Source organism: Triticum dicoccoides, chromosome 2A (assembly GCF_002162155.2).
Source record: "Triticum dicoccoides isolate Atlit2015 ecotype Zavitan chromosome 2A, WEW_v2.0, whole genome shotgun sequence".
Taxonomy (NCBI): domain Eukaryota; kingdom Viridiplantae; phylum Streptophyta; class Magnoliopsida; order Poales; family Poaceae; genus Triticum; species Triticum dicoccoides.
Genome location: NC_041382.1, coordinates 139,336,842 through 139,347,191, shown reverse-complemented (window position 1 = coordinate 139,347,191; position 10,350 = coordinate 139,336,842).

Here is a 10,350-nt window from a genome sequence, read left to right as displayed (position 1 = left end):
TCAAAGCGTATATTCCAACTCCGAGATGCTTGCACCAGTCCATAGATGGATCGCTGGAGCTTGCATATTTTATTATCACCTTTAGGATTGACAAAACCTTCTGGTTGCATCATATACAACTCTTTCTTTAATACATCCTTTAAGGAATGCAGTTTTTTTATCCATTTACTAGATTTCATAAAATGCGGCAATTTGCTAACATGATTCGGACAGACTTAAGCATCGCTACGAGTGAGAAAATCTCATCATAGTCAACACCTTGAACTTTGTCAAAAACCTTTTTCGACAAGTCTAGCTTTGTAGATAGTAACACTACTATCAGTGTCCGTCTTCCTCTTGAAGATCCATTTATTTTCTATGGCTTGCCGATCAACGGGCAAGTCAACCAAAGTCCACACTTTGTTCTCATGCATGGATCCCATCTCAGATTTCATGGCCTCAAGCCATTTCGCGGAATCTGGGCTCATCATCGCTTCCTCATAGTTCGTAGGTTCGTCATGCTCAATTAACATGACCTCCAGAACAGGATTACCGTACCACTCTGGTGCGGATCTCACTCTGGTTGACCTACGAGGTTCGGTAGTAACTTGATCTGAAGTTACATGATCATCATCATTAGCTTCCTCACTAATTGGTGTAGGAGTCATAGAAACAGATTTCTGTGATGAACTACTTTCCAATAAGGGAGCAGGTATAGTTACCTCATCAAGTTCTACTTTCCTCCCACTCACTTCTTTCAAGAGAAACTCCTTCTCTAGAAAGGATCCATTCTCAGCAACGAATGTCTTGCCTTCGGATCTGTGATAGAAGGTGTACCCAACTGTCTCCTTTGGGTATCCTATGAAGACACATTTCTCCGATTTGGGTTTGAGCTTATCAGGATGAAACTTTTTCACATAAGTATCGCAACCCCAAACTTTTAAGAAACGACAATTTTGGTTTCTTGCCAAACCACAGTTCATACAGTGTCGTCTCAACGGATTTAGATGGTGCCCTTTTTTAACGTGAATGCAGCTGTCTCTAATGCATAACCCCAAAATGATAGTGGTAAATCGGTGAGAGACATCATAGATCGCACCATATCTAATAAAGTGCAGTTACGATGTTTGGACACACCATTATGCTGTGGTGTTCCAGGTGGCATGAGTTTTGTGAAACTATTCCACATTGTTTTAATTGAAGGCCAAACTCGTAACTCAAATATTCGCCTCTGCGATCAGATCGTAGAAACTTTATTTTCTTGTTACGATGATTGTCCACTTCACTCTGAAATTCTTTGAACTTTTCAAATATTTCAGACTTACGTTTCTTCAAGTAGATATACCCATATCTGCTCAAATCATCTGTGAAGGTCAGAAAAATAACGATACCCGCTGCGAGCCTCAACACTCATCGGACCTCATACATCAGTATGTATTATATCCAATAAGTTAGTTGCTCGCTCCATTGTTCTAGAGAACGGAGTCTTAGTCATATTTGCCCATAAGGCATGGTTCGCAAGCATCAACTGATTCATAATCAAGTGATTCCAAAAGCCAATCAGCATGGATTTTCTTCATGCGCTTTACACCAATATGACCTAAACGGCAGTGCCACAAATAAGTTGCACTATCATTATTAACTTTGCATCTTTTGGCTTCAATATTATGAATATGTGTATCACTATGATTGAGATCCAACAAACCAATTTCATTGGGTGTATAACCAAAGAAGGTTTTATTCATGTAAACAGAACAACAATTATTCTCTGATTTTAAATGAATAACTGTATTGCAATAAACATGATCAAATCATATTCATGCTCAACGCAAACGCCAAATAACCTTTATTTAGGTTTAACACTAATCTCGAAAGTATAGGGAGTGTACGATGATGATCATATCAATCTTGGAACCACCTCCAACACACATCTTTACTTCACCCTTAACTAGTCTCTATTTATTTTGTAACTCCTATTTCGAGTTACTAATTTTTAGCAACCGAACAAGTATCAAATACCCAGGGCTACTATAAATACTAGTAAGGTACACATCAATAACCTGTATATCAAATATACCCTTGTTCACTTTGCCATCCTTCTTATCCACTAAATATTCAGGGCATTTCCGCTTCCAATGACCAGTCCCTTTGCAGTAGAAGCACTTAGTCTCAGGCTTAGGTCCAAACTTGGGCTTCTTCACTTGAGCAGCAATTTGCTTGCCGTTCTTCTTGAAGTTCCCTTTCTTTCCCTTTGCCCTTTTCTTGAAACTAGTGGTCTTGTTAATCATCAACACTTGATGCTTTTTCTTGATTTCTACCTTCATCGATTTCATCATCATGAAAAGCTCGGGAATCATTTACGCCATCCCTTCCATACTGTAGTTCATCACAAGTTCTACTAACTTGGTGATGGTGACTAGAGAATTCTGTCAATCACTATATTATCTGGAAGATTAACTCCCACTTGATTCAAGCGATTGTAGTACTCAAACAATCTGAGCACATGCTCACTAGTTGAGCGATTCTCCTCCATCTTTTAGCTATAGAACTTGTTGGAGACTTCATATCTCTCAACTCGGGTATTTGCTTGAAATATTAATTTCAACTCCTGGAACATCTCATATGGTCCATGACGTTCAAAACGTCTTTGAAATCCCGATTCTAAGCTGTTAAGCATGGTGCACTAAACTATCAAGTAGTCATCATATTGAGCTAGCCAAACGTTCATAACGTCTGCATCTGCTCCTGCAATAGGTCAGTCACCTAGCGGTGCATCAAGGACATAATTCTTCTGTGCAGCAATGAGGATAAACCTCATATCACAAACCTACTCCGCATCATTGCTACTATCATCTTTCAACTTAGTTTTCTCTAGGAACACATATAAAACATAGGGAAGCAATAACGCGAGCTATTGATCTACAACATAGATATGCAAATACTATCAGGACTAAGTTCATGATAAATTGAAGTTCAATTAATCATATTACTTAAGAACTCCCACTTGGATAGACATCCCTCTAATCATCTAAGTGATCACGTGATCCATATCAACTAAACCATAACCGATCATCACGTGAAATGGAGTAGTTTTCAATGGTGAACATCATTATGTTGATCATATTACTATATGATTCACGCTCGACCTTTCGGTCTCCAGTGTTCCGAGGCCATATCTGCATATGCTAGGCTCGTCAAGTTTAACCCGAGTATTTCTGCGTGTGCAAAACTGACTTGCACCCGTTGTAGATGGACGTAGAGCTTATCACACCCGATCATCACGTGGTGTCTGGGCACGACGAACTTTGGCAACGGTGCATACTCAGGGAGAACACTTTTATCTTGAAATTTAGTGAGAGATCATCTTATAGTGCTACCGTCATAACTAAGCAAAGTAAGATGTATAAAAGATAAACATCACATGCAATCAAAATATGTGACATGATATGGCCATCATCATCTTGTGCTTTTGATCTTCATCTCCAAAGTACTGTCATGATCTCCATTGTTGCCAGCATGACACCATGATCTCCATCATCTTGATCTTTTATCAACGTGTCGTCACATGGTCGTCTCGCCAACTATTGCTCTTGCAACTATTGCTATCGCATAACGATAAAGTAAAGCAAGTATTTGGCACTTGCATCTTATGTAGTAAAGAGACAACCATAAGGCTTCTGCCAATTGCCGATAACTTCAACAAAACATGATCATTTCATATAACAACTTATATCTCATCACGTCTTGACCATATCACATCACAACAAGCCCTGCAAAAACAAGTTAGACGTCCTCTACTTTGTTGTTGCAAGTTTTACGTGGCTGCTACGGGCTGAGCAAGAACCGTTCTTACCTACGCATCAAAACCACAATGATAGTTCGTTAAGTTAGTGTTGTTTTAACCTTCTTAAGGACCGGGCGTAGCCACACTCGGTTCAACTAAAGTTGGAGAAACTGACACCTGCCAGCCACATGTGTGCAAAGCACGTTGGTAGAACCAGTCTCGCGTAAGCGTATGCGTAATGTCGGTCCGGGCCGCTTCATCCAACAATACTGCCGAACCAAAGTATGACATGCTGGTAAGCAGTATGACTTATATCGCCCACACCTCACTTGTGTTCTGCTCGTGCATATAACATCAACGCATAAAACCTGGCTCTAATACCACTGTTGGGGAACGTAGTAATTTCAAAAAAAATCCTACGCACACGCAAGATCATGGTGATGCATAGCAACGAGAGGGGAGAGTGTTGTCCATGTACCCTCGTAGACCGAAAACGGAAGCGTTAGCACAACGCAGTTGATGTAGTCGTACGTCTTCACGATCCAACTAATCAAGTACCGAACGCACGGCACCTCCGAGTTCAGCACACGTTCAGCCCGATGACGTCCCTCGAACTCCGATCCAGCCGAGTGTTGAGGAGAGTTTTGTCAGCACGATGGCGTGGTGACGATGATGATGTTCTACCGACGCAAGGCTTCGCCTAAGCACCGCTACAGTATTATCGAGGTGGACTATGATGGAGGGGGGCACCGCACACGGCTAAAAAATCAAATCAATTGTTGTGTCTCCAAGGGGTGCCTCCCTCCCCATATATAAAGGAGTGGGGGAGGAGGAGAGGGCCGGCCCCTATGGCGCGCCCTGGAGGAGTCCTACTCCCACCAGGAGTAGGATTCCTCCCCTTTCCAAGTAGTAGGAGTAGGGGACAAGGAAGGGGAAGAGGGAAGAGAAGGAAGGAGGGGGCGCCGCCCCTCCCCCTAGTCCAATTCGGACTAGTCATTGGGGGGGCGCAGCCTGCCTCTCTCTCTCCCCTAAAGCCCAATAAGGCCCATATACTTCTTCCCCCGTATTCCCTTAACTCCCCGGTACTCCAAAAAATACCCGAATCACTCGGAACCTTTCCGATGTCCTAATATAGTCGTTCAATATATCGATCTTTATGTCTCGACCATTTCGAGACTCCTCGGCATGTCCGTGATCACATCCGGGACTCTGAAAAACTTTCGTTACATCAAAACTCATAAACTCATAATATAACCGTCATCAAAACTTTAAGCGTGCGGACCCTATAGGTTCGAGAACTATGTAGACATGACCGAGACACGTCTCCGGTCAATAACCAATAGCGGAACCTGGATTCTCATATTGGCTCCCACATATTCTATGAAGATCTTTATCGGTCAGACCGCATAACAACATACGTTGTTCCCTTTGTCATCGGTATGTTACTTGCCCGAGATTCGATCGTCGGTATCTCAATACCTAGTTCAATCTCGTTACCGGCAAGTCTCTTTACTCGTTCCATAATACATCATCTCGCAACTAACTCATTAGTTGCAATGCTTGCAAGGCTTAAGTGATGTGCATTACCGAGTGGGCCTAGAGATACCTCTAAATCGGAGTAACAAATCCTAATCTCGAAATACGCCAACCCAACAAGTACCTTTGGAGACACCTGTAGAGCACCTTTATAATCACCCAGTTACGTTGTGACGTTTGGTAGAACACAAAGTGTTCCTCCGGTAAACGGGAGTTGCATAATCTCATAGTCATAGGAACATGTATAATTCATGAAGAAAGCAATAGCAACAAACTAAACAATCAAGTGCTAAGCTAACGGAATGGGTCAAGTCAATCACATCATTCTCCTAATGATCTGATCCTGTTAATCAAATCACAACTCTTTGTCTATGGTTAGGAAACATAGCCATCTTTGATCAACGAGCTAGTCAAGTAGAGGCATACTAGTGACACTCTGTTTGTCTACGTATTCACACATGTATCATGTTTCCGGTTAATACAATTCTAGCATGAATAATAAACATTTATCATGATATAAGGAAATAAATAATAACTCTATTATTGCCTCTAGGGCATATTTCTTTCATTTCCAATGGTGGAAGTGATAAGTATGGAGTGTCGAACCCATAAGGAGCTAAAGGTAAGATCAATATTCTCTCAAGTCCTATCTGCCACTGATACGACTCTACGTACACCGAACGTTTGCTTCCAACTAGAAACGAGAAATAAAACTACGTTGTGGGTATGAAGATGATAACTTTGCATGGTATCAGAGAGATAAAATATAAAGGTAGGTGCTTTTATCATAAAGTTAGAATATATTACTAAATATTATAAATAGCGAGTGTGGAATAATGGTGTGGTGTGCGGAATTGTCTTAGGCAATCGTTAACAAGACCGGTGGTCGTCATTGCAATTTCATATGAGGGAGAGGCATAAGCTAACATACTTTCTCTTCTTGGATCATATGCACTTATGATTGGAACTCTAGCAAGCATCCGCAACTACTAAAGATCATTAAGGTAAAACCCAACCATAGCATTAAAGCATCAAGTCCCCTTTATCCCATACGCAACAGCCCCCTTACTCGGGTTTATGCTTCTGTCAGTCAAGCAACCCACTATAAACGAATCATGAACGTATTGCAACACCCTACAACGGGAATCCCTCACGCTTGCGCGACACGGAGGGCACAATAGGACATCACCAAAATAAAACATACAACTCATACCAATCGAGATCATCAATCAACCCAAATACAAAGGATATCTACTCAAAACATCATAGGATGGCAACACATCTTTGGATCATAATATGTGGCATAAAGCACCATGTTCAAGTAGGGATTACAGCGGGGTGCGGGAGAGTGGACCGCCTAAAAGAGATGAGGATGGTGATGATGATGATGTTGATGAAGACGATCACCGCGGTGATGATCCCCCTCCCGATGGCACTCTGGCGCCACCGAGAGAGAGGAGGAGAGGTTCTCCCCCTTGTGCTTCCTCCTCGATGGCCTCCCATGGATGGGGAGAGGTTCTCCCTCTGGTCCTTGGCCTTCATGGTGATGAGGGCCCCTCCGGGATCCTCCTCCATAGCCTCCGGTGATGATGGCCCCCTCTAGCAGGGTGCCAGAGAGGGCCTATATTGATTTCTCGTGGCTACAGAGGCTTGCGGCGGTGGAACTTCCGATCTAGGTTATTTTCAAGAGGTTTGGGCATTTATAGGAGAGGTTGGCATCAAGAACAAGTCAGGGAGTCCCACGGGAAGTCCACGAGGCACAGGGGCGCGCCCCCCACCCTCGTGGGGCCCACGGGACTCCCCTCCGGTAGATTTTTGTTCCAGTATTTTTTATATTTTCGAGAAAAATTCTCCGTTGATTTTCATCGCATTCCGAGAACTTTTATTTCTACACAAAAACAACACCATGGTAGTTCTACTGAAAACAGCGTCAGTCCGGGTTAGTTCTAATAAAATCATACCAAAATCATATAAAACTATTGTAAACTTGGCATGAATACTTCATAAATTATAGATACGTTGGAGACGTATCATGGGCCTAATGGTGGAAGAGAGGAGGCATGCCATGGTGTGGCGCCCCCCCCCCTAGCCAAACCGAATTGGACTAGGGCTAGGGGGCGGGCCCCCTTTCCTTCTCTTCTTCCTCTCCTTCCTTCTTCTCCTACTAGGACTAGGAAAGGAGGGAACCTACTCCTACTAGGAGTAGGATTCCCTCCTTGGGCGATCCCCTTGTGGTTGGACCTCCTCCTCCTCCCCTCCTTTATATACGAGGAGGGGGGCACCCCATAGACACACAAGTTGATCTTTAGCCGTGTGCGGTGCCCCCTCCACAGTTTTCCACCTCAGTCATATCATAGTGCTTAGGCGAAGCCCTGCGTCGGTAACTTCATCATCACTGTCACCACGCCGTCGTGCTGACGAAACACTCCCTCGGCCTCAACTAGATCAAGAGTTTGAGGGACTTCACCGAGCTGAACGTGTGCAGATCGCGGAGGTGCTGTGCGTTCAGTACTTGATCGGTTGGATCACGAAGACGTTCAACTACATCAACCGTGTTAATAAACGCTTCTGCTTTCGGTTTATGAGGGTACATAGACACACTCTCCCCCGCTCGTTGTTATGCTTCTCCTAGATAGATCTTGCGTGATCGTAGGAAAATTTTGAAATACTATGTTCCCCAACAAACATCTCTTTCATTGTTTCTTTTTTTCTCTCCCCCCTCCCCCAAATTGATATGGCATGCTTCCCAACACTATTGGCTGAGGTGCCAATCTTAACTTTCCTATTGCTAGAAAAGATTTTTTCCAAATTATCATAGTAATCCAATTCCAACTCTGCATCAGAGTGGTCATCCCCCGAACATAAATCCTCTAACACAGCATCTCCAATGTCAATAGGACTTGGAGAGCTTTTTGTTCTTTCCTCCTCTTCTTGGTTTTTAATGTTTTGGAGATATAAATTTCTTCTAGCCTGTTCCATATTGGAAATCAGCTCTAGGTTTTGATTAACTAAGTCAATGGTACATCCTAATTCAACACACACATTTTTTACCATCTTAAATAAATAAACTCTTTCATCAGAAATGGTTGAAGACTTACCATAATTGTCCTTGTCAGCAGCTCTTTCCTTGGCCAAATCTTCAATCCTAGCATCTTTTTTGTCCAAGTTCCTATCACTTCTTCTGGTAGGCACATCTTTGTCCTTGTCGTTGTCCTCTTTAGCAGTAATGCCCAATTTGGACCCCAGAGACTCCACTGAATCCTAGCTGGCATTGTAATCCACAGTTTCAGTGTAGTTGTCTTCTATCAGTGGATCCTGTGGGATATCTTTATTATAATCATTTTTCTTTCACAGGTCCTCCCCAGTCAATTCTTTTTATCCCACAACTCAATCTTCTCCATACATATGTCTATCAGCTCTTGTTGTTTCTTGATCATGTCCACCATTTTGTTTTTCTCTTCCTCCTAGGAATTATGTTTTTTTTCTCCTCTACTGCCCTCCAGGCTTTCTATCTGCATTTATTTTCTTTCATTTCTTGCAAATTTTGTAGGACTTTACCAGATCAGTTTCTACTTTTTTTCTCATTCCAACCTCAGCCAGATATTCCTTCTGAATATTTAAAATTTCATCATTCTTTTTCTTCATTTCCTCAAATTGCTTGAGCCCTACACTACTCAGGGAAATGTTTTCCTTGCTTCCCTCAGCATCTACTCCACCAATTTTGATTTTCTTTCTCATATCATTTGAGTCTGCATCCTTGTCTGTCTCAATGTCTTCATGTTTTTTTATCTTCATACCAGCCCTGCTCTATCACCCTTTCTAGTTCCAAAGTCACTCTGTATATCATGAGATCCTTATCAGTCACTTTAGTGTGCTTGGGGATTTTTTTCAAAGTCTATCACCCCCACCTTGGCTCTTCTTTTTTCCTGCAGAATTATTGTCATGTCAATCTCCAGCATTGGACCAATTGTAGCAGCCACCTCACAAGTACCAAAGAAGTGTTTGAAGCATTCAGGCACTTCCCATATCTTCACCCACACAGTGTGTAGCTTCCCTATGGCTTGAGTGTCATAAGTCCAACTGTCTACATTGATGACAGCTTTTGTCCCCAGGAGGTTAAAATTCCCAAATTTGTCAAGTTCAATCAGTCTGCTTTTGTTTGGAAATCTCATAAGATAAGCTCTATCTCCATGTTTTTTGCATCTCCATTGCCAATCCCACTTGAACATATAGTTAAATCCTTCCAAAAACTGAGTTTCATTAATTTCTCCAGAAGCAATAGTGATGATTGCCATTGGATTGATTTGCTCACTGCTCACAACTTCCTTAGAGTTCTGTATCAGCAACACTCCCAACCCTCTAGCTGCATATCCTACAAACTTGGGAAGTGGTTTTATCTGCTTGAACCAGTTACAATCCTCTGTAATGTGAGAATTTTTTTCACAGATAATGCAGTTTGGGAGTTTGCATTCCCTAGTCAGGCGTCTGAAATCTTTGCATTTGTTGCACATCATCCTAAAATTAGCTCCATTCTTATTCTGATCAGGCCCCTCTCTCTGTGCATACTTGGCAGCACCTCCCCAGTTGTTCTGATTCTGTCTAAATCCTGCTCCAGCTTCAATCTCTCCCCCATTGTTGTTGTCTTTGTTGTGTATGGGGTTTCCTTTCTCAATATCACCCTCAGAGTCTTTCGTTCCTTCTGTTCGGTTTCCATTTCCAACAGCAACACCTGCCCCCTATTGTGCCATCTGAGCAAGGAGCGCACCAAACCATTGTTGCTGCTGGAGCAGCTCAAGAGAGGAGTTGACAGCATGAATAGGATCTTTACCTTTGCCCTCAGGTCCAGCTCGACCAACCTCTTGTTTGCTCCCCTCTCTCTCTCTTTGTCTTCAACAACTTCTTTTGTCTCTAATCTCGACCTCTCTCCTCCATCTCACTGGTAATTGGAGGTACCAGGAGTGAATCTAGATCCAAAGCCCTCCAGGCTCCTCTTATGTTGTTGGAAATTCCCTTTGAATTTGTCTACTTCTTCCTCTTTCTTTCTGTACTGG